This window comes from Triticum dicoccoides, chromosome 1B, assembly GCF_002162155.2.
Source record: "Triticum dicoccoides isolate Atlit2015 ecotype Zavitan chromosome 1B, WEW_v2.0, whole genome shotgun sequence".
NCBI lineage: Eukaryota > Viridiplantae > Streptophyta > Magnoliopsida > Poales > Poaceae > Triticum > Triticum dicoccoides.
The window spans coordinates 669,697,570-669,723,050 of NC_041381.1; positions in this window are offsets into that span (position 1 = coordinate 669,697,570).

Below are 25,481 nucleotides of genomic sequence, written 5' to 3' on the forward strand. Positions count from 1 at the left end.
TACTCCCAAGTCGAGGGTATCGACTATGGTGAAACCTTTGCTCCCGTTGCTCGCCTTAAATCCATTCGTTTGTTGATTTCTTATGCTTCCCATCACAACTTTAAGTTACAACAAATGGATGTGAAAAGTGCTTTTCTTAATGGTCCTATTAATGAGTTGGTTTATGTCAAGCAACCCCCCGGGTTCGAGGATCCTTACTTCCCGGATCATGTGTATCGACTCGATAAGGCACTCTATGGCCATAAACAAGCCCCACGTGCATGGTATGACCACCTTACCGAGTTGTTACAAGATCGTGGATTTGAAGTTGGGCAAATCGATCCCACTCTTTTTACTAAGAAGGTCAAAGGGGAGTTGTTTGTGTGCCAACTATATGTTGATGACATTATCTTTGGTTCCCCTAACAATGCTTTCAATGAAGAATTTGCCGCTCTCATGACCTCTAAGTTCAAGATGTCTTCGATGGGAGAGTTGAAGTTCTTCCTTGGTTTTGATATTAAACAAAGAAGAGAAGGTACCTTCATCAACCAAGCCAAATACACTCAAGACATGCTTAAGAGATTCAAGCTAAGTGATATCAAGCCGGCCTCTACTCCAATGCCCACCAAGTGCCAACTTGACATTGATCCCAATGGTAAAGCGGTGGATCAAAAGGTATATTGCTTTATGATTGGTTCCTTGCTTTACCTTTGTGCATCTAGACCGGATATCATGTTGAGTGTGGGAATGTGTGCACGGTTCCAAGCCGCACCAAAGGAAAGCCACTTTGTGGCGGTCAAGCGAATCTTTCGATATTTGGCTCATACCCCAAACTTTGGCCTATGGTACCCAAGAGGAGCTAACTTCAAGCTTGAAGGATTTACGGATTCTGATTGGGCGGGAGACAAGGTGGATAGGAAGTCCACTTCCGGAGGGTGCCAATTTCTTGGTTGCTCTTTGGTGAGTTGGTCTTCCAAGAAGCAAAGTTGTGTGTCTCTCTCGTCCACTAAAGCGGAATATGTGGCGGCCGGTAGTTGTTGTGCACAACTCTTATGGATGAGGCAAACTTTAAAGGAATACAGTGTCATTTGTGACAGAGTGCCTCTTTGGTGTGACAATGAAAGTGCCATCAAGATTTCTCTCAACCCGGTGCAACACTTCAAGACGAAGCATATTGAGATTCGGTATCACTTCATCTGGGATCACATTAGGCGAGGGGAGATCGAGGTCAAGTATGTCAGCACTCATGATAACCTTGCAGATATCTTCACGAAGCACTTGGATGAAGCAAGATCTCGTGAGTTAAGGCATGAGCTAAATATCATTGATTCGAGCAATGTGACTTGAACCCTTGCACCCCCCACCACACTCAACTTGTTGTCTAGTTTAGATGTAGGCATGGACATAGGGGGAGTGTTGTTCTCTCAATGAACTCTCCCTCCCCCCATTATGCATAAATCGATCAACTCTTTCACATTAGCCATTTTTGATGGTACTTGTGCTTCAAAGACGAGTTTTGGTCATGGGCCCAAGGATAATTCTTCGTGGTGCCATACCAACTAACTCAAACATAGGTGGCTCCGGCCACCGCCCTGTCCTTTTGAGAGGTTGTGTTGTGTGGTTGTTTCTTGTTGTCTTTCTGCCTTTGGGTTGTGCGAGTTCTTGTGGTGTCCTTTGTGCTAAAGGTTTCCTTGCAAAGACCTTCTTCTTTTGTTTGAAACCTGCTTTTTCTTGCGCTCACGGTACTACCGCAGCCAGCTACGGTACTACCGCGTGAGGGGAGCACGGTACTACCACCCCCATGCGGCAGTAATTTTTTACTGCCGCCTGGGAGAGCGGTACTACCGCTTCGGTGCGGTACTTCCGCCCAAGCGGTACTACCGTGATGACATGCGGTACTACCCTGACGTCTCAGACGTGTGGGGATAAGGACGGGCAGGGGGAGTTCTAACTCCCCCATACCCATTCGCCAGTTCCCCACCCCGTCTCTCTCTCTCTCCCTCGCTCAAGAACGGGGCCGGCGTCCGTCGCCGGATCTCCGCCTCCGGCTGCCCTCCCGTGATTCCATCCGGTGGGATCGTTCCCCACCACGTGCTCTTGCTATGGACCAAGGTCTTTCCCCAACTCCTTCTCGTTTTTGTTGTGTTTGTTGTCTCTAGGTTTTTGGGGGAGACTTGTGTGTTCTAGAGTTTCTTAGGCTAAATCTATGCAAGAGTAGGATGAAGGAGCGTAGTATTGCGTAGGATTTATACTTGTCTTTTGTCCTGTGCTAGATTTGATCACCGTAGCACCACCGTGGTTTCGCGGTTCTTTTCAGATTCAAACCGTCGTTTGGATCTGACGCGGTGCGGTACTACCGCCCGTCTGGCGCGGTACTACCGCTTGTCCGGTACTACCGCCCGCCTGGTGCGGTACTACCGCACTCGCTGTGGCACTAAAGTTTTACTATCACTCCCACCATGGTACTACCATGACCTCGCACGGTACTACCGCGACTTGGAGCGGTACTAAAATTTTAGTACCACAGGCCCTGGCAGTACTACCGTGGTTCACCTCTATCTCATGGCAACTTTCAAGTATACTTTTTATGTGTTTCTTGTGCTTTGCCGTGGTCTTTGCATTGATCCTTTTGCTTGTCGTGGGTGTTTTTGCGTGTGTGTCTCAGGTGGTGGCTCTCGCCGTTCCAATCCTAGTCGTGACACTGGTTCCAAGCGTTTGCGCAATCCAGGTGAAGCACCAGAGGACTCCTCTGCCCCCAAGCGCCATGTGAAGACATCCCCTAGTAAGCACAAGAAACCCAGCAAGGGCATGGACGAGATTCCCCTATCTGAGTTCGTCCGTCTCGGGAAGCTCAACCAGTATGTGCATCCTCGTGCTATTGTCAGAGGCTATGAACTATTTTGGAACAAGCAACAGACTCTCACTTATCTGGATGTCATCAAGAACAAGTAGAATACCTACGTAGATGTCAAATGGATAGAAATGCATCACCTGAGGAAGGACAAGTTCCGTCAGTATTTTCGAGAAGCTCTGGATATGGTGGAGCAGTTTGGTATTGAACATGTGATCTCCTTTCACCTTGACTATGACCCTGAGCTTGTTTGTCAGTTCTTTGCCTCAGTTTACTTTCACCCTGATGAGGAGCGGAGGATGACCTGGATGACCAATGGACGTATGTTGACTGCTACCTGGAAAGAGTTCATGGATTTGCTACATGTTCCTGATGACGGGCTCGACACTCCCGTGGGTGTTCGCCCCCATGCTAATCCTGAGTCTGCTAACAAGGACAAGCTTCATCCATTCTATGTTGATAAGGCGCTTCCCAATGGCAAGACAGGGTGGGTGCTCAACTCCTTTCTGGATATCATGTATCGCATCTTCCGCAACTCTTTGTTCCCTCGCATTGGTGACAAGGACAAGGTTCATGCCTATATGGTGGATATGATGCTCCTATGCGAGGAGGCTCGTGTGTCTCACACTCGGCCACTTGATGTCTCACACATCATGTGGTGTGAGCTTCGGTTTGCAGTGTTCAACCGCAAGGTGCCTATCTATGGGCCCTATCTATTTCTGCTGATCTTGAAGACTTGGGAGAAGATGTTCCCTGGTGAGGAGTTCCTTGCTCTAGACTGGATTCGTCATGATCCCATCTGTCTCTGTGTCAAGTCCAACTGGGCCAAACTACTACTCGTGCTGAGGCGTCTGATGCTAGGGCTGCTGTTGATGAGGAGGATGTTGGCGCAGAGGATGCTGCTGAGGACCGTGCTGCCAGGCCTTCCCATAGTTCCTCTATACCCCCGTGGGCCAAGAAGCTGAAGGAAAAGATGAAGACTCTTTTCTGCATGCAAGCTAAGGGCCAGTACAGTACTCACGTGGCATCCAAGGAGAGTCGTCGCCGGGACAAGAATATTTTGCAGCTCTATGGTGAGGATGTGTCTGGCGGTTCTGAGGATCGCATCACTCCAGAGGCCGAGTGGATGGAGAAGCAAGGCTAGAGGTGGACTGATTCTAAGGAGGACATCGAGGAGACCATCCCTGCTGCCGAGGAGTCCGACAGAGAGGGTTGGGATGAGTTCCCTGCTTGAGCCACCCCTTGTGTGTAGGTGTCCTCTCTGCCTTTTTGGCGTCTCGATGCCAAAGGGGGAGAGAGTGTAGGGATTTGCGAGTCGTGTGTCGTTGTTCGTGTTTGGTGTGTTTGCTGCTTTCTCGTTTGAACCTCGTTTGAACCTCGTTCAGTTGCTTTGGGTTGCTTAATTCATATTGTGTAAGACATATGCACTCTATTCATCTTAGCAAGCTCATGATATTTTGTGCTACCTTTATGCTATGCTCTGCTTAGATGTTTGTCATCATGCCTTTGTCTCTAAAATATAGGGGGAGTGTTGATCCTAGATTGTGTGCTATGCAGTCCAAAGCATCTATCTAGATTGCACACATCTAGGGGGAGCCCGTCTATATTCTAGAGAGGTGGGATTTGCCTTTGCCCTATATTATCTCATCTATGTGCAAATCCCGTATTGTCATCAATCCACCAAAAAGGGGGAGATTGTAAGGGCATTTTTATCCCTTAGGTGTTTTGGTGATTGATGATAATGCTTTTGCGGACTAATCGTGTGCCTTGAGTTTCTCAGACGCTTCATCACTAGGCACGAGACGATTTGGTGCCCCTCGAATACTATTGAAGACGACATTGTTCTACGTTACTCTTTGGTGGATTTGAGTTGTAGGAGAGCCGTACTATTAAGTGGGGGTCCGCGTCGGAAAGGTTCGGGTGGAATCAACACGTACACATGTTCTTCCTTTCCCTTGCACTTTGGAGCGTCTCTCCGTTATCCTAGTTGTGCTCAATTTGACGGCTACCGCTGTACTTGCGGTAGTACTGCTCTATTGAGTGGTAGTACCGCAAGTACCTGCAGTAGTACCGCTGGGGGTCACGGTAGTACCGCTCCTCTGGAGCCTTAGTACTGTGGCTCCTAGGCCTAGTGCTGCTCCGGTACGGTAGTAGGGGCGGATGTAATTTTTTACATCCGCGCCCACACGGTAGTACCACACGTCCTGCGCGGTAGTACCGCAGGAGGCCACGGTAGTACCGCTCCCCTAGAGTCGTAGTACTGTGGCCCTCATACCTAGTACCGCTGCGTCACGATAGTAGGAGCGGATGTAAATTTTTTACATCCGCGCCTCAACGGTAGTACTGCGCCTCGTGCGCGGTAGTACCGCGTCGGAGTTTTTGCACTATTTCTTTTTCAGCGGAAGTAGGCACGGATGTATTTTATTTCATCCGCGCTCTTCGTGGGCTTTGACTTTCCTGCCTTGCGGTAGTACCGCAAGGGGGAGCGGTAGTACCGCGCAAGCGGTAGTACTGCTCTCAGTCAGGCAAGTCCTGGCCTCTGCTGCTGCCGCAGAAGTACCGTGGTCCTCCACGGTAATACCGCGTAGCCTTGTAGTAGTACCGCGCTCCTGGAGCGGTAGTATTGCATGTCGCAGGCTGAATATGTGGATAACGGTTGGATCTTTTCCATGACTATAAAAGGGGTGTCTCCTACCTCTAGTTGACTACCTCTTCCATCTCTAAGCTCCATTGTTGCTCCAAGCTCCATTTTGGCCTGATCTCTCTCCCTAGCCAATCAAACATGTTGATTTTCTCGGGATTGGGTGACAAGGGCCCGATCTACACTTCCACCAAGAGATATTCGATTCCCCCCACTAATCCCTAGCTGATCTTGATACTCTTGGGTGTTTGAGCACCCTAGACGGTTGAGGTCACCTCGAAGCCATACTCCATTGTGGTGAAGCTTCGTGGTGGTGTTGGGAGCCTCCAAGTGTTGTGGAGATTGCCCCAACCTTGTTTGTAAAGGTTCGGTCGCCGCCTTCAAGGGCACCAATAGTGGAATCACAGAATCTCGCATTGTGTGAGGGTGTGAGGAGATTACGGTGGCCCTAGTGGCTTCTTGGGGAGCATTGTGCCTCCACACCGCTCTAACGGAGACATACTTCCCTTTAAAAGGAAGGAACTTCGGTAACACATCCTCGTCTTCACCGGCTCCACTCATGGTTATTTCGTGCCTTTACTTTTGCAAGCTTACTTGTGTTGTATCTATTGCTTGCTTGTGTGCTAGTTATCATTGCATCATATAGGTTGTCCACTTAGTTGCATATCTAGACAACCTATTTTGTCGCAAGCTTTAAATTGTTAAAGAAAAGTTTAAAAATTGTTAGTTGCCTATTCACCCCCCCTCTAGTCAACCATATCGATCCCTTTCAGTCTTTTCCTACCAATCTATCCCCCTAGGAGCATGCACGTAGTGCTTGGTTTTTGATGAGTTCTAAATCTGTGCAATAAGTATATGAGTTCTTATGACTAATGTTGATTCCATGGATTATACGCACTTTTACCTTTCCATCATTGCTAGCCTCTTCGGTACCATGCATTGCCCTTTCTCACTTTGAGAGTTGGTGCAAACTTCGCCGGTGCATCCAAACCCTGTGATATGATATGCACTATCACACATAAACCTCCTTATATGTTCCTCAAAACAACCACCATACCTACCTATTTATGGCATTGCCATAGCCATTCTGAGATATATTACCATGCAACTTTCCATCGTTCTGTTCATCATCATCATGACATACGTTACTTTTGTCATATTGCCATTGCATGATCATGTAGTTGACATCGTATTTGTGGCAAAGCCACCATGCATAATTTTTTGTACATGTCACTCTTGATTCATTGCACCATCCCGGTACACCGCCGGAGGCATTCATATAGAGTCATATCTTGTTCTAGTTTCGAGTTGTAATTCATGTGTTGTAATCAATAAATGTGTGATGATCATCATTATTATAGCATTTCCCAAAAAGAAAAAAAAGAAAGGAAAAAAGGCCAAAAGAAAAAAAAAGAAAAAGAAAAAAAAGAAGAAAAAGGAAAAAAGAAAAGAGAAAAAGAAGAAGAAAATAAATAAAAAGGGCAATGCTACTATCTCTTTTTCCACACTTGTCCTTCAAAGTAGCACCTTGTTCTTTATTGAGTCTCATATATTGTGCTTCAAAGTAGCACCATGTTCTTCATGTAGAGAGTCTCATAGGTTGTCACCTTTTTATACTAGTGGGAAGTTTTCATTATAGAACTTGGCTTGTATATTCCTACGATGGGCTTCCTCAAATGCCCTAGGTCTTCGTGAGCAAGCAAGTTGGATGCACACCCACTAGTTTTCTTTTGTTGAGCTTTCATTTATTTATAGCTCTAGTGCATCCGTTGCATGGCAATCCCTACTCCTCATGTTGACATCAATTGATGGGAATTCCCATAGCCCGTTGATTATCCTCGTCAATGTGAGACTTTCTCCTTTTTTGTCTTCTCCACACAATCCACAATCATTATTCTATTCCATCCATAGTGCTGTATCCATGGCTCATGCTCATGTATTGCGTGAAGGTTGAAAAAGTTTGAGATTATTTAAGTACGAAACAATTGCTTGGCTTGTCATCGGGGGTATAGAAGTTGGGAACATCTTTGTATGATGAAAATGAAGCATAGCCTAACAATATGATTTTGTAGGGATAAACTTTCTTTAGCCATGTTATTTTGAGAAGACATGATTGCTTTTATTAGTATGCTTGAAGTATTGCTATTTCATTTGTCAATATGAACTTTTATCTTGAATCATTTGGATCTGAACATTCATGCCACAAAGAAAATTATATTGAGAATTATGCTAGGTAGCATTCGACATCGAAAATTCTATTTTTATCATTTACCTACTCGAGGACAAGCAGGAATTACGCTTGGGGATGCTTGATACGTCTCCAACGTATCTATAATTTTTTATTGTTCCATGCTATTATATTACCTGTTTTGGATGTTTATGGGCTTTATTTTATACATTATTATCATTTTTGGGACTAACCTACTAACCGGAGGCCCAACCTGTATTGCTGTTTTTTTGCCTATTTCAGTATTTCGAAGAAAAGGAATATCAAACGGAGTCCAAACGGAATGAAACCTTCGGGAGTGTGATTTTTGGAACGAACGTGATCCAGAGGACTTGGAGTGCAAGTCAAGAAACAGCCGGAGCCTCCATGAGATAGCAGGGCAGGCCCTCGCCTATAGGGCGCGCCCCCTGTCTTGTGGGCCCCTCGGGCGTCCGCCGACGTACTTCTTCCTCCTATATAAGACTACGTACCCCGAAAACATCCAGGGAGCAACCACAATACAATTTCCACCGCCGTAACCTTCTGCATCCGCGAGATCCCATCTTGGAGCCGTCGCTGGCATTTTGCCGGAGGGGGAATCCACCATGGAGGGCTTCTACATCAACACCACAGCCCTTCCGCTGAGTTGTGAGCAGTTTACGACAGACCTACGGGTCCATAGTTATTAGCTAGATGGCTTATTCTCTCATTTAGGATCTCAATACAATGTTCTTCCCCTCTCTTGTGAAGAACTATTCGATGTAATCTCTTTTTGTGGTGTGTTTGTCAAGATCCAATGAATTGTGGGTTTATGATCAGATTTATCTATGGATAATAATTGAATCTTCTCTGAATTCTTTTATATGATTGAGTTATCTTTGCAAGTCTCTTCGAATTATCGGTTTGGTTTGACCTAGTAGATTGATCTTTCTTGCCATGGGAGAAGTGCTTAGCTTTGGGTTCAATCTTGCGGTGTTCTTACCCAGTGATAGAAAGGGTTGCAAGACACGTATTGTATTGTTAGCATCGAGGATAAAAAGATGGGGTTTATATCATATTGCTTCAGTTTATCCCTCTACATCATGTCATCTTTCTTAATGCGTTACTCTGTTCTTATGAACTTAATACTCTAGATGCATGCTGGATAGCGGTCGATGTGTGAAGTAATAGTAGTATATGCAGGCAGGAGTCGGTCTACTAGTTACGGACGTGATGCCTATATACATGATCATACCTAGATAACATCATAATTATTCTCTTTTCTATCAATTGCTTGACAGTAATTTGTTCACCCACCGTAATACTTAAGCTCTTGAGAGAAGCCACTAGTGAAACCTATGGCCCTCGGGTCTATCTCTTATCATATTTGCTTCCAATCTACTTTTATTTGCATCTTTATTTTCTGCATCTATATTATAAAATACCAAAAATATATTTATCTCATCATATTATCTCTATCAGATCTCACTTTCGCAAGTGACCGTGAAGGGATTGACAACCCCTTTGTCGCGTTGGTTGCGAGTTCTTTGTTTGTTTGTGTAGGTTCGTGGGACTTGTTGAGGAGCCTCCTACTGGATTGATACCTTGGTTCTCAAAAACTGAGAGAAATACTTACGCTACTGTGCTGCATCACCCTTTCCTCTTCAAGGAAAACCAACGCAAGCTCAAGAAGTAGCAACAAGGATTTCTGGCGCCGTTGCCGGGGAGGTTTCGCTCAAGTCAAGACATACCAAGTACCCATCACAAACTCATCTCCCTCGCATTTACATTATTTCCCATTTGCCTCTCGTTTTCCTCTCCCCCACTTCACCTTTGCCGTTTTATTTGCCCTCTCTTTCCCAATCTCCTCTCTTTTGCTTGTCTTTTTGTTTGCTCGTGTCTCCATATGCCTTCTATGTGCTTTCATCTTTGCTTGCTAAAAATCTATTGATATGGATCCACTTAAAGTGTTCTACTTGGATCTTCTTCGATCCTTATGCGCTCGTGCTGAAACCCCAACTAGCCTAGTTGATGGGAAATCTTTAGATGAGCATGCTCATTTTGTGCGTCATCGTTTGTCTGAAAAAGGGAAGGTCTTATGGTTCCATATAAGCAGTTTTCTATGCTATGCTTGGAATCTTTGTGAAATTTGTGATTTTACTTGTTGCTCTAAGAACCCTAAAAACACCTTCCCTACCTATGTGAGTTCAATGATAATGAAATTTTATCTTCTTATGCAAAGGGTGTTTATAGTTACTATGATATCGAACAAATTGAAGAATTTGTCGTTTTTAAGGGTGCTCATGAAGTTGCTTCTTTGATTGAAAAGTATGATTTTACTCTTAACAAGTCTAAAAATTCCGTCATACTTAAATATTGCAATGAAAACTTTGCTCATAATGTCCATGTCCAAGAATTTATTGAAAGAATGACCATTGCTTTGGAAGAAAATAATGATATGAATGAATCTATAGATAATGACGATTCCGATGATTTGATTTCAATATCCTTTGATGAACATGATGCTTGCTATCCTTGTGGCCATGATGCCAATATTTATGAAGATGAGTTTGCTATAGTTCCTTATGTTAAACATGAGATCGTTGCTATTGCACCCATACTTGGTATTTTCTTTAATGAAAGGCATGATTGCAATGATTTTACTATAAATTCTCTTGATGTCAATTGTGCTAATAATATGCAAAACCCTAAGCTTGGGGATGCTAGTTTTGCTATGTGTACTACTTGTTGCAATGATCATGATTGGGGTGATTCTACTTTTGATTTCGAAAATTTATTTAACCCCCATGATGAATATGAGATTGATAATAGTGTTTGCAACAATATTGAAAGTGGGTTTGGAAGAGTGTCAACTTTAGATCCCACATATTTGGAGTATGTTCAATTTTATGCTATTTTTCATAAAAGTGGGTTTGGAGAGGTCATGACTTTAGTTAATGTTAATCCCACTATTTTGGAAGAGTGTCAACTTTGCATGCATGTGGATCGTGTTGAGAATATGTTATGTGATAGCTATTTTGTTGAATTTTCTTATGATCCCACATGTAATTATTATGAGAGATGAAAATACGGTTGTAGAAATTTTCATGTTACTAAATCACCTCTCTTCATGTTGAGATTGCTATCATCTCTTTGTTCTTCCTTGCATATGCTAGTTTTTTTTGCCTTAATAATTTATTTGCTTACAAGATTCCTATGCATAGGAAGTATGTTAGACTTAGATGTGTTTGTCACATGTTTTATGATGCTCTCTTTATGCTTCAATTCTTGTCTTTCATGTGAGCATCATTGAAATCTCAATGCCTAGCTAGGGGCATTAAACGATAGCGCTAGTTGGGAGGCAACCCAATTTTCCTTATGTTCTTTGTTGTTGTTCCTGTTTAGTGTTAAATTTTTCTTCTACTTTCTGTTTAGATGGGTTTTTATCTTTTAATTAGTGTTTGAGCCAAGTAGAACCAATAGGATAAACTATGACGATAGTTGATTTGATTCTGCTGAAAAACAGAAACTTTGCGCTCACGAGAAACAAATCAATAAATCACAGGAACGAGATTTTGCATTGATTCTTTTTCCTGCTGTTCTTTTTAGGACTTCCTATTTTGGTAGGATTTTTGAGGTTCCAGAAGTTTGCGTTAGCTACAGATTTCTACAGACTGTTCTGTTTTTGACAGATTCTGTTTTTTGTGTGTTGTTTAATTATTTTGATGCATCTATGGCTAGTATGTAAGGGTATGAACCATAGAGAACTTGTAATACAGTAGGTTTAACAACAATTTAAATAAAGAATGAATTCATTACAGTACCTTATTTAGTGGTTTTGTTTTCTTTCACTAACGGAGCTTATAAGATTTCCTGTTGAGTTTTGTGTTGTGAAGTTTTCAAGTTTTGGGTAAAGATTTGATGGACTATGGAATAAAGGTTGGCAAAAGCCTAAGATTGGGGATGCCCAAGGCACCCCAAGATATTCAAGAATAGCCAAAAGCCTAATCTTGGGGATGTCCCCGGAAGGCATCCCCTCTTTCGTCGTCGTTCATTGGTAACTTTACTTGGAGCTATATTTTTATTTGCCACATGATATGTGTTTTGCTTGGAGCGTCGTGTATTATATTGGTCTTTGCTTGTTAGTTTACTACAATCATCCTTGCTGTAACACACCTTTTGGGAGAAACCTATTTTCTTGGAATTTATTAGAATACTCTATGTGCTTCACTTATATCTTTTGAGCTAGATAGTTTTTGCTCTAGTACTTCACTTATATCTTTTAGAGCACGGTGGTAGATTAATTTTGAAGAAATTGCTAGTCTCTCATACCTCACTTATATCCTTTTGAGAGTCTTTTAGAACAGCATGGTATTTGCTTTGGTTATGAATTCGGTCCTAGAATGATGAGCATCCAAGTTGGGTATAATAAAAATTATCATAGGAAGTGAATTGGATGCTATGATCAACTTGATACTTGATGATTGTTTTGAGATAGGGAGGTAGTGATATTAAAGTCATGCTAGTTGGGTGATTATGAATTTAAAGAATGCTTGTGTTAAAGTTAGCAAGTCCCGTAGCATGCATGTATGGTTAAAGTTGTGTAACAAATTTGAAGCATGAAGTGTACCTGGCTTGTGCATCCTTATGAGTGGCGGTCGGGGACGAGCGATGGTCTTTTCCTACCAATCTATCCCCCTAGGTGCATGCGCGTAGTGCTTTGTTTTTGATGACTTCTAAATTTTTGCAATAAGTATATGAGTTCTTATGACTAATGTTGAGTCCATGGATTATACGCACTTTTACCTTTCCATCATTGCTAGCCTCTTCGGTACCGTGCATTGCCCTTTCTCACTTTGAGAGTTAGTGCAAACTTCGCCGGTGCATCCAAACCCCGTGATATGATACGCTCTATCACACATAAACCTCCTTACATCTTCCTCAAAACAGCCACCATATCTACCTATTTATGGCATTTCCATAGCCATTCCGAGATATATTGCCATGCAACTTTCCACCGTTCCGTTCATCATCATCATGACATACATTACTTTTGTCATATTGCCATTGCATGATCATGTAGTTGACATCGTATTTGTGGAAAAGCCACCATGCATAATGTTTTATACATGTCACTCTTGATTCATTACACCATCCCGGTACACCGGCGGAGGCATTCATATAGAGTCATATCTTGTTCTAGTTTCGAGTTGTAATTCATGTGTTGTAATCAATAAAAGTGTGATGATCATAATTATTAGAGCATTGCCGCCAAAAAACAAAGGCCAAAAAAAGGCCAAAAGAAAAAAAAGAAAAAGAAAAGAAAAAGAAAAAAAGGAAAAAAAAGGAAAAAAAAAGAAATAAAAAAAGAAAATAAATAAAAAGGGCAATGCTACTATCTCTTTTTCCACACTTGTGCTTCAAAGTAGCACCTTGTTCTTTATTGAGTCTCATATATTGTGCTTTAAAGTAGCACCATGTTCTTCGTGTAGAGAGTCTCATAGGTTGTCACCTTTTTATACTAGTGGGAATTTTTCATTATAGAACTTGGCTTGTATATTCCTACGATGGGCTTCCTCAAATGCCCTAGGTCTTCGTGAGCAAGCAAGTTGGATGCACACCCACTAGTTTTCTTTTGTTGAGCTTTCATTTATTTAAAGCTCTAGTGCATCCATTGCATGGCAATCCCAACTCCTTATGTTGACATCAATTGATGGGTATTCCCATAGCCCGTTGATTATCCTTGTCAATGTGAGACTTTCTCCTTTTTTTGTCTTCTCCACACAATCCCCAATCATTATTCTATTCCATGCATAGTGTTATATCCATGGCTCATGCTCATGTATTGCGTGAAGGTTGAAAAAGTTTGAGATTATTTAAGTACAAAACAATTGCTTGGCTTGTCATCAGTGGTATAGAAGTTGGGAACATCTTTGTGTGACGAAAATGAAGCATAGCCTAACTATAAGATTTTGTAGGGACGAACTTTCTTTAGCCATGTTATTTTGAGAAGACATGATTGCTTTTATTATTATGCTTGAAGTATTGCCATTTCTTTTGTCAATATGAACTTTTATCTTGAATCATTTTGATATGAACATTCATGCCACAATAAAGAAAATTATATTGAGAATTATGCTAGGTAGCATTCCACATCAAAAATTCTGTTTTTACCATTTACCTACTCGAGGACGAGCATGAATTAAGCTTGGGGATGCTTGATACGTCTCCGACGTATCTATAATTTTTTATTGTTCCATGCTATTATATTACCCGTTTTGGATGTTTATGGGCTTTATTTTATACATTATTATTATTTTTGGGACTAACCTACTAATCGGAGGCCCAGCCTGTATTGCTGTTTTTCTGCCTATTTCAGTATTTCGAAGAAAAGGAATATCAAACGGAGTCCAAACGGAATGAAACCTTCGGGAGCGTGATTTTTGGAACGAACGTGATCCACAGGACTTGAAGTGCAAGTCAAGAAACAGCCGGAGCCTCCACGAGATAGGAGGGCGCGCCCCCACCTATAGGGCGCCCCCTGTCTTGTGGGCCCCTCGGGCGTCCACCGACGTACTTCTTCCTCCTATATAAGCCTATGTACCCCGAAAACATCCAGGGAGCAACCACAATACAATTTCCACCATCGTAACCTTCTGTATCCGCGAGATCCCATCTTGGAGCCATCACCAGCGTTCTGCCGGAGGGGGAATCCACCATGGAGGGCTTCTACATCAACACCATAGCCCTTCCAATGAGTTGTGAGTAGTTTACCACAGACCTTTGGGTCCATAGTTATTAGCTAGATGGCTTCTTCTCTCTTTTTGGATCTCAATACAATGTTCTTCCCCTCTCTTGTGAAGAACTATTCGATGTAACCTCTTTTTGCGGTGTGTTTGTCAAGATCCGATGAATTGTGGGTTTATGATCAGATTTATCCATGGATAATAATTGAATCTTCTCTGAATTCTTTTTTATGATTGAGTTATCTTTGCAAGTCTCTTCGAATTATCGGTTTGGTTTGGCCTACTAGATTGATCTTTCTTGACATGGGAGAAGTCCTTAGCTTTGGGTTCAATCTTGTGTTGTTCTTACCCAGTGACAAAAAGGATTGCAAGACATGTATTGTATTGTTGCCATCGAGGATAAAAATATGGGGTTTATATCATATTGCTTGAGTTTATCCCTCAACATCATGTCATCTTGCTTAATGCGTTATACTGTTCTTATGAACTTAATACTCTAGATGCATGCTGGATAGCGGTCGATGTGTGGAGTAATAGTAGTAGATGCAGGCAGGAGTCGGTCTACTTGTTGCGGACGTGATGCCTATATACATGATCATGCCTAGATAACGTCATAATTATTCGCTTTTCTATCAATTGCTTGACAGTAATTTGTTCACCCACCGTAATACTTATGCTCTTGAGAGAAGCCACTAGTGAAACCTATGGCCCCCGGGTCTATCTCTTATCATATTTGCTTCCAATCTACTTTTATTTGCATATTTATTTTCTATATCTATATTATAAAATACCAAAAATATATTTATCTTATCATATTATCTTTATCAGGTCCCACTTTCGCAAGTGGCCGTGAAGGGATTGACAACCCCTTTGTTGCGTTGGTTGCGAGTCCTTTGTTTGTTTGTGTAGGTTCGTGGGACTTGTTGTGGAGCCTCCTACTGGATTGATACCTTGGTTCTCAAAAACTGAGGGAAATACTTACACTACTGTGCTGCATCACCCTTTCCTCTTCAAGGAAAACCAACGCAAGCTCAAGACGTAGCAGTCGGCTCTGATACCAACTTGTGACGCCCCCAATTCGACCGTACACTAATCATACACGCAAATGTGTACGATCAAGATCAGGGAGTCACGGGAAGATATCTCAACACAACTCTAGACACAAATAAAATAATACAAGCTTTATATTACAAGCCAGGGGCCTCGAGGGCGTGAATAGAAGCTCGATACACAAGAGTCAGCGAAAGGAACAATATCTGAGAACAGAGATAAGTTAAACAAGGATGCTTTAAGAAGGCTAGCACAACAGCAACACGATCAAAGAGGCAAGGCCTCCTGCCTGGGACCTCCTAACTACTCCTGGTCGTCAGCGTTAGTATTCGTCAGCGGTGGCATCTGGCTCTTGGGATCCACCATCTGGTTGCATCAACCGGGAAGAGAAAGAAGGGGAAAAAGGGGTAGCAAAGCAACCGCGAGTACTCATCCAAAGTACTCGCAAGCATCGGATCTATACTAAGTATGCATTGGTATCAAATGGAAGGTTTGTATCTGTGGACTAAACTGCAGAATGCCAGAATAGAGGGGGAAGGTCTAGCCTATCAAAGACTAGCATCTTCAAGCAGCTCCAAGCATCTTGCAGCATGTAGAAGAGAAAAGAATAGCATATTATAATTAACAAACATGCTGTAGCATTAATGCCGAGAGATCCTTCCTCGACTCCCTGCGAGAAAGCAATCTCGGAGCCACATATCTCAAGTATCCTTTTGTAGTTGTATAAGATCAGGATATAAGTCCGAACGTACGTTACCGTGGACACGGCTATTAATAGATAATTTTCCTTGAAGGGGTGCACCACGTTTTCCAACACGCTTGATTACTCTGGCCGGACACACTTTTCTGGCTCAATGCCCGGCCTTGAAAGATCAACACGTCGCAGCCCTACCTAGGCTCCGTAGAGAGGTCCCCGCCGGTCTACCTCCTAAGCACTCTGGGGTCTTCGCCCATCGCCCGTTGCACTCCGGGTTGTTGTGCGCAGGGCGGGTCCAAGATCCACCACTACAGGATGGTGCCGGCCTAGCCGTGCCGCACTGCTGAACTAGATGTCTGACAAAGCTTCGGCTGATACCACAACGCCGACGCCCATAACTATTCTCGCGCGGTGGTTGGTGCGTAAAGGCCAGAGGACAAGTCAGAACAAATACCCAAACCATAGTGTATTATTAGCTTGCGGAGACGAGCAGAGACTCACGATCGAAAGTGACCCCGTCACCCCGTCTCGTGGACTTACGACAAGGTCCCAGAATGCCCGGCCGTGCCACGTAATTATCTTGCGGGTGCTCTCCGGGCCCGCCCGACTTTCACCAAGGTCTCAAGTAAAGTCAAGGTAACTGTGTGTCCATACATCAAGGGGAAAACCCGAGGAATCACCCCCGGTGGATTCCACTCAATGTAATCATCAAGGTGAACGTAAGAGGGACCACCCTCGAGGTTCACACTTGAGGTGTTGAACGACAGAGCCGTATCGAAAATGGTGAAAGAGGAAATCACCCTCGATGACCACGACCGAATAACTACACTACAGAATTATCATCATGAGTGTGTTATGAGGGATCACCCTTGGCACTCGATAGTAGCTCTGCAGAGTCGAGCAACAAAAGGGGCGTGATGTGATGTGAGGTGTCGGGCTCTGGTCGTCGATCACGTTGATCGAGTCGTCGATGAAGAAGCAAGGGAAACAAGGACAAGTGGGGTCACTGATGGATCACTAACCAACCTATACTAAGCAGTTTAGGATAAGCAGGTAGGTAACAATAGCAGGTACAAAAGCAGGCTATGCATCAGAATAGGAGCAAACAATAACAGTAGCAAAATCTAATTCAAGCATGAGAGTATAGAATGGGCGATATCAGGATGATCAAAGGGGGGGCTTGCCTGGAAGCTCCACTGAAAGGGAAGAAGGATCGTCGTCGACGTAGTCGATCACAGAGGCATCAACAGCAGTCTCGGGGTCTATCGGAGAGAAGAGGGGGAAGAAATAGTAAATACACGCAAACATATGCATAACAAGACAATAACCAGTACTAGAGGTGTTCTAACGCAGGGTTACACGATACCGGTAAAGGGGTACAACTTCCGGGAAAGTTTTCCCGGTTTCGGATGTTTGTCAGAGAGATGAACCGGATGGAAAAAGTTCAACGTTTGCTATGCTAGGGACATGTGGCGGGTGAACGGACCGCGTGCTCAGATTCGTATCGAAATTCTGAGCAACTTTCATGTAGAAAACTTTTTCATCCGAGTTATAGATTATTTTCTATTAATTTTCAAATTTTTAAAAGATTTTCTAATATTAATACCATTTAAATTAATTCAGAAAAAGGAACGTGATGTCACCATGGCGTCATCAACGCATCAGCGGTCAACTGACCAGCTGACCAGTCAACAGGGCCCACGCGGGGCCCACTGGCAGTGACTAGGCGATGCCCAGTCAACCATTGACTGGGTCAACAGGCCAGGGGGCACACGGGGGCCACCGGTCAGCGACCCAGCGGGCGGCCCCGAGGCGGCCATGTTGGCGTGGCTGGTGGTGATGCTCCGGCGATGCAGATCATGGCGACGCAAATCGCGGCGGCGGGGCTCGGGACTTCGCCGGAAACGCGCCACACGAGGCTGTTTCGAGCGCAGCCGGGCTCGTCCAGAAGTGGGCGGAGGGGCGCGTCCAGTGGTGGCCTCATCTCGGGCTGAGACGGACTGCAACGATGGTAGCGTCGAGTAGAGGCGGCGGCGGTGGCGGGCGATGGTGGATTCGGCGATGCTGGGCACGGGTTGGCGCGCGGAGAGGGCCTACGAGTAGCTGGCGCTCGCGCGCGTTCGAAGGAGGTAGCGGGAGGCTGCGGGGAGGCCCGTGGGGACGGCGGCGATGAGCGACGCGCCGGCCGGAGTCGGGTACAAATGGATCCGGTGCAAGGGGACATGGGGGAACAAGCGGAGGGCACGGGCGGCTTCACCGCGAGGCCCTCAGCTCGTGCTCGTGCTCGGCTAGCTCGGAACGAGCAGTGGCCATGATGGCGATGGCGCAGGGCGGCAGTGGCCTACGGGAGCTGTGGCGACGGCGGTTACGCGCATGGAAACGGACGGGGCGGTGAGGGGTTATGCGCGGTAGCTCACCGTGGAGCCGTAGGGGACGGCAGCGGGCTCGATGGAGGCTCGAGGTGGCCGGATTCGATGACGATGGCGGTGGTGCTCGGGAACGCATTGGCGAGGTGCGGCGTGGACAGTTGCCATGTTGACAGTGATCGGTGGCGACGAGCTCGTGCTGCCGAGCTCGGGATCGAGCGAGAGGAGAGGGGAGAGGTGGATCTGGGGGAGGAGAGGCGAGTGGGGGAGTGGGAGTGGCGGTAGGTGAGCGGGGAACTCTAGGCGTCTGGGGCGGCCTTATCCCATCGACGCTGGTGAGCTGGTGTGGCTTCACGCGCTCGGCCGTGCCCCCGGTCGGTTGTACAGGAGAGGGAGAAGGCGACCGGGGGAGGCAAGTGCTGGGCCGGCTTGGGTGGGGTTAGGTGGGCCGGCTGCTGGGGTGGGCTAAAGCCTAGTGGCAAGGGGGGCTTCTCTCTTCTCCTCTTTCCTTTCTTTTCTTTCTTTTTTATAGAAAATGTGTTTGCAATATTTGAGATGCCAAAAAGGATTATGTAAAATGTGGGACTTGGCCACATAATTACATTGCAATAGTTGGCACTTCCACAAAAAGATTGTGAGGCTTTTTGAAAAAGTTTGCCACTTTTATAAATTGAGAAGGCCGCCCAATCATGTATGTTCAAAACCCCACTCCAGTGGGTGGCTTAGCCGCGAGCCAGTCCTGTCCTAGGCTAAAAAACTACTCGGAGTGAGAGCATGCCTCTCACTCAGGGGCTTAGCCGCGAGCATGTCCTCGCCTAAGTTAAAAAACTACTCCGAGTGAGAGCTTCCCTCTCACTCGGGGGCTGAGCCGCGAGCCTCTCCTCGCCTAAGTTAAAAACTACTCCGAGTGAGAGCGTCCCTCTCACCGGGGGCTTAACGGCGAGTCGACAATCTCCTAAGTTAAAAAAAACTACTCCGTGTGAGAGCATCCCTCTCAGTCGGGGGCTTAGCCGCGAGCCAACCCTCGCTTAAGTTTAAAAACTACTCCGAGTGAGGGCGTCCCTCTCACTTGGGGGCTTAGCCGCGAGCCAGTCCTCGCCTAAGTTAAAAAAAACTACTCCGAGTGAGAGCGCCCCTCTCACTCGGAAGCTTAGCTGTGATCCAGTCCTCGCCTAAGTTAAAAAATTACTCCGAATGAGAGCGTCCCTCTCACTCGGCGGCTTAGCTGTGAGACAGTCCTTGTCTAAGTTAAAAAATTACTCCGAGTGAAAGTATCCCTCTCGCTCAGGGGCTTAGTCGCGAGCTAGTCCTCGCCTTAGAAAACTACTCTAATTGAGAGGATCCCTCTCACTAGGAAGTATAGCCGCGAGCCAGCCCTCGCCTAAGTTAAAAAACTACTCCAAGTGAGAGTGTCCCTCTTACTCGGGTGCTTAGCCGTGCGTCATTGCTCGCCTAAGTTAAAAAGTTACTCCGAGTGAGAGCATCCCTCTCGCTCGGGGGCTTAGCCGCGAGCCAGTCCTCGCCAAAGTTAAAACCTACTCCGAGTGAGAGCATACCTCTCCCTGGGGGGATTAGCCGTGAGCCAGTCGTCGCCTAAGTTAAAAAAACTACTTTGAGTGAGAGCGTCCCTCTCACTCGAGGGCTTAGCTGCGAGCCAGCCCTCGCCTAAGTTAAAAAACTACTCCGAGTGAGAGCATCACTCTCACTCAGGGGTTTAGCCGCGAGCCAGCCCTCACCTAAGTTAAAAAATCTGTCCTAGTGAAAGCACCCCTTTCACTCGGGGGCTTAGCTACGAGCCAGCCCTTGCCTAAGTTAAAGAATTCACAGAATAATATGCAAAAGAGTGGAAAGCAAAGCACAGACAAATTCATAACCTCAAAGTTTGCAAAAGCAAATAAGAGTACCCGGGCAGAAGGCCCAAACGGCCCGAACAAGTTCAATAATTACAGGATCACTCGGCATGTTGAGGCAAATAAGTTTGAGTCTCAAAGTTTTTTCACGCACCAGGAGGACTTGCTGGTTCGACAAAGAGGTCCCGGTCAATACCGTCAACGATCCGAGTGGCCGCTTCAATGAAGGGCTACATGAAAGCTTCAAACTGGATATTCTTCATGTTAGCCACCCGAAGAGCCTTTAGCTTGTGTTCCTTGACATCCTTGTAGTGGACACGGATAAGTGAGAGCGCCATGTCGGCTCCGCAACAAGCAGCTGAATTCTTCCAGGCTTGCACTCGGGCAGGAATCTCATTGAGTCGAGTCATCAATGACCCGAGGTCATTCTGAAGTGTATCCTCTGGCCATAGTTCTTTGCAGATCCTTGTCAGCGCAACTTTCAGCCGGGCGATGTACCCCAAGACATTGTCGACTTGAGCTTCAAGTCACAACACGTCTATGTCAGCAGCATCTTTGACAAGTGACTTCGTGGGGCCCAGACCCGTTTCAATTTGGTATGTCTCTTGTTCAAAATTCCGATAGAATTCTGCACAAAGAAGAGAGAATGAGTAAGCAGCAGTATTGTTTTGAAAACTCTCAAGAATTCACTCGGATGAAGAAGTATACCTTCAAGCATGATATACATTTTCTTCGCGAGGTTCCCCAAGTATTCCTCCAGCTCGTCCCTCTTTTGTGTGAGCTGGTCCACCTTTTCAGTCAAGACGATATTCTCCTTCTTGAGTTGGGCAGCTTCCTTCTTCAGGGTCGCATTTTCCTCTTTGAGCTTTCTGACTGAAGCTAGCTTTTCCTCAGCTGCTTAGTCTTCTCTCGATCCACCTTCTGCGCCCGATGATGTCTACTACACAACCTTCTTCTTGTAGACGTTGTTGGGCCTCCAAGTGCAGAGGTTTGTAGGACAGTAGCAAATTTCCCTCAAGTGGATGACTTAAGGTTTATCAATCCGTGGGAGGCGTAGGATGAAGATGGTCTCTCTCAAACAACCCTGCAACCAAATAACAAAGAGTCTCTTGTGTCCCCAACACACCCAATACAATGGTAAATTGTATGGGTGCACTAGTTCGGAGAAGATATGGTGATACAAGTGCAACATGGATGGTGGATATGGGTATTTGTAATCTGAAAATATAAAAACAGCAAGGTAACAAGTAATAAAAGTAAGCGTAAACGGTATTGCAATGGTAGGAAACAAGGCCTAAGGTTCATACTTTCACTAGTGCAAGTTCTCTCAACAATAATAACATAACTGGATCATATAACTATGCCTCAACATGCAACAAAGAGTCACTCCAAAGTCACTAATAGCAGAGAACAAACGAAAAGATTATTGTAGGGTACGAAATCACCTCAAAGTTATCCTTTTTGATCAATCTATTCAAGAGTCCGTAGTAAAATAAGATGAAGCTATTCTTTCCGTTCAATCTATCATAGAGTTCATACTAGAATAACAGCTTAAGACACAAATCAACCAAAACCCTAATGTCACCTAGATACTCCAATGTCACCTCTAGTATCCGTGGGTATGATTATACGATATGCATCACACAATCTCATATTCATCTATTCAACCAACACAAAGTACTTCAAAGAGTGCCCCAAAGTTTCTACCGGAGGGTCAAGACGAAAACGTGTGCCAACCCCTATGCATAAGTTCACAAGGTCACTAAACCCGCAAGTTGATCACCAAAACATACATCAAGTAGATCACGTGAATATCCCATTGTCACCACAGATAAGCCCGACAAGACATACATCAAGTGTTCTCAAATCCTTAAAGACTCAATCCGATAAGATAACTTCAAAGGGAAAACTCAATCCATTAGAAGAGAGTAGAGGGGGGAGAAACATCATAAGATCCAACTATAATAGCAGAGCTCGCGGTACATCAAGATCGTGCCAAATCAAGAACACGAGAGAGAGAGAGACCAAACACATAGCTACTGGTACATACCAGCAGCCCCGAGGGTGAACTACTCCCTCCTCGTCATGGAGAGCATCGGGATGATGAAGATGGCCCCCGGTGATGGATCCCCCCTCCGGCAGGGTGCCGGAACAGGGTTTCGATTGGTTTTGTGTGGCTACAGAGGCTTGCGGCGGTGGAACTCCCGATCTAGGTTTCTTTCTGGAGGTTTTAGTATTTATAGGAATTTTTTGGCTTAGGTTTCACTTCAGGGGGGTCTCCGGGCTGTCCACGAGGCAGGGGCGTGCCCTATGTGTGTGTGTGGGGGGGGGGCACCCTCCACCCTTCTGGGCAGTCCGGGACTCTTCTGGCCCAACTCTTGCCCTCCAGGGGCTTCTTTTGGTCCATAAAAATTCGTCAAAAATTGGCACGTCAATTGGGCTCCGTTTGGTATTCCTTTTCTGCGAAACGCAAAAACAAGGGGAAAACAGAAACTGGCACCGGGCTCTAGGTTAATAGGTTCGTCCCAAAAATGATATAAAAGTTCTTAGTAAAGCCCATAAACATCCAAAATAGGTAATATAATAGCATGGAACAATGAAAAATTATAGATACGTTGGAGACGTATAAAGCATCCCCAAGCTTAATTACTACTCGTCCTCGAGTAGGTAAATGATAAAAACAGAATTTTTGATGTGGAATGCTACCTAGCATATTTCTCAATGTAATTTTCTTTATTGTGGCATGAATGTTCAGATCCAAAAGATTCAAGATAAAAGTTTAATATTGACATAAAAATAGTAATACTTCAAGCATACTAACAAAGTAATCATGTCTTCTCAAAATAACATGGCCAAAGAAAGGTATCCCTACAAAATCATATAGTCTGGCTATGCTCTATCTTCATCACACAAAGTATTTAATCTTGCACAACCCTGATGACAAGCCAAGTAATTGTTTCATACTTTAATGTTCTCAAACTTTTTCAACTTTCACGCAATACATGAGCGTGAGCCATGGACATAGCACTATATGTGGAATAGAATGGTGGTTGTGGAGAAGACAAAAAGGAGAAGATAGTCTCACATCAACTAAGCATATCAACGGGCTATGGAGATGCCCACTAATAGATATTAATGTGAGTGAGTAGGGATTGCCATGCAACAGATGCACTAGAGCTATAAGTGTATGAAAACTCAACAAAAGAAACTAAGTAGGTGTGCATCCAACTTGCTTGCTCACGAAGACCTAGGGCGTTTTGAGGAAGCCCATCATTGGAATATACAAGACAAGTTCTATAATGTAAAATTCCCACTAGTATATGAAAGTGACAACATAGGAGACTCTCTGTCATGAAGATCACGATGCTACTTTGAAGCACAAGTTTGGAAAAAGGAGAGTAACATTGTCCCTTCTCTCATTTTCTCTCATTTGTTTTTTTGGTGGGCTTGTTTGGCCTCTTTTTTTATTTGTGCTTCTTTGGCCTCTTTTATTTTTCATAAAGTCCGGAGTCTCATCCCGACTTGTGGGGGAATCATAGTCTCCATCATCCTTTCCTCACTTGGTACAATGCTCTAATAATGAAGATCATCACACTTTTATTTCCTTAGAACTCAAGAATTACAACTCAATACTTAGATCAAATTATGACTCTATGTGGATGCCTCCGGCGGCGTACCGGGATATGCAATGAATCAAGAGTGACATGTATGAAATAATTATCAAGGTGGCTTTGCCACAAATACAATATCAACTACATGATCATGCAAAAGCAATATGACAATGATGGAGCGTGTCATAATAAACGGAATGGTGGAAAGTTGCATGGAAATATATGTCAGAATGGCTATGGAAATGCCATAATAGGTAGATATGGTGGCTGTTTTGAGGAAGGTATATGGTGGGTGTATGGTACCGGCGAAAGTTGCGCGACACAAGAGAGGCTAGCAATGGTGGAAGGGTGAGAGTGTGTATAATCCATGGACTCAACATTAGTCATAAAGAACTCATGTACTTATTGCAAAAATCTACAAGTTATTGAAACAAAGTATTACGCGCATGCTCTTAGGGGGATAGATTGGTAGGAAAATACCATCGCTCGTCCCCGACCGCCACTCATAAGGAATACAATCAATAAATAAATCATGCTCCAACTTCATCACATAACGGTTCACCATACGTGCATGCTACGGGAATCACACTTAACACAAGTATTTCTCAAATTCACAATTACTCAACTAGCATGACTCTAATATTACCACCCTCATATCTCAAAACAATCATCACGTATCAAACTTCTCATAGTATTCAATGCACTTTATATGATAGTTTTTATTATACCCGACTTGGATGCCCATCATTTTAGGACTAATTTTATAACCAAAGAAAATACCATGATGTTATAAAAGACTCCCAAAATAATATAATTTAAGCATGAGAGATCAATAATTTCTAGAAAATAAAACCACCACCGTGCTCTAAAAAGGTATAAGTGAAGCACTAGAGCAAATGACAAACTACTCCAAAAGATATAAGTGAAGCACATAGAGTATTCAAATAATTATGCAACTATGTGAAGACTCTGTAACATTTAAGAATTTCAGATCTTGGTACTTCATTCAAACAGAAAGCAAATACTAACAAAACAATTGATGCTCCAAGCAAAACACATATCATGTGGTGAATAAAAATATACCTCCAAGTAAAGTTACCGATGAACGAAGACGAAAGAGGGGATGCCTTCCAGGGCATCCCCAAGCTAAGGCTCTTGGTTGTACTTCAATATTACCTTGGGTTGCCTTGGGCATCCCCAAGCTTAGGCTCTTTCCACTCCTTATTCTGTAGTCCATCGAAACTTCACCCGAAACTTGAAAACTTCACAACACAAAACTCAACACAAAACTCGTTAGCTCCGTTAGTATAAGAAAATAAACCACCACTTAGGTACTGTTGTGAACTCATTATAAATTCATATTGGTGTAATATCTACTGTATTCCAACTTATGTATGGTTCATACCCTCCGATACTACTCATAGATTCATCAAAATAAGCAAACAACACATAGAATCCAGAATCTGTAAAAAACAGAACAGTCTGTAGTAATCTGTATCATTCGA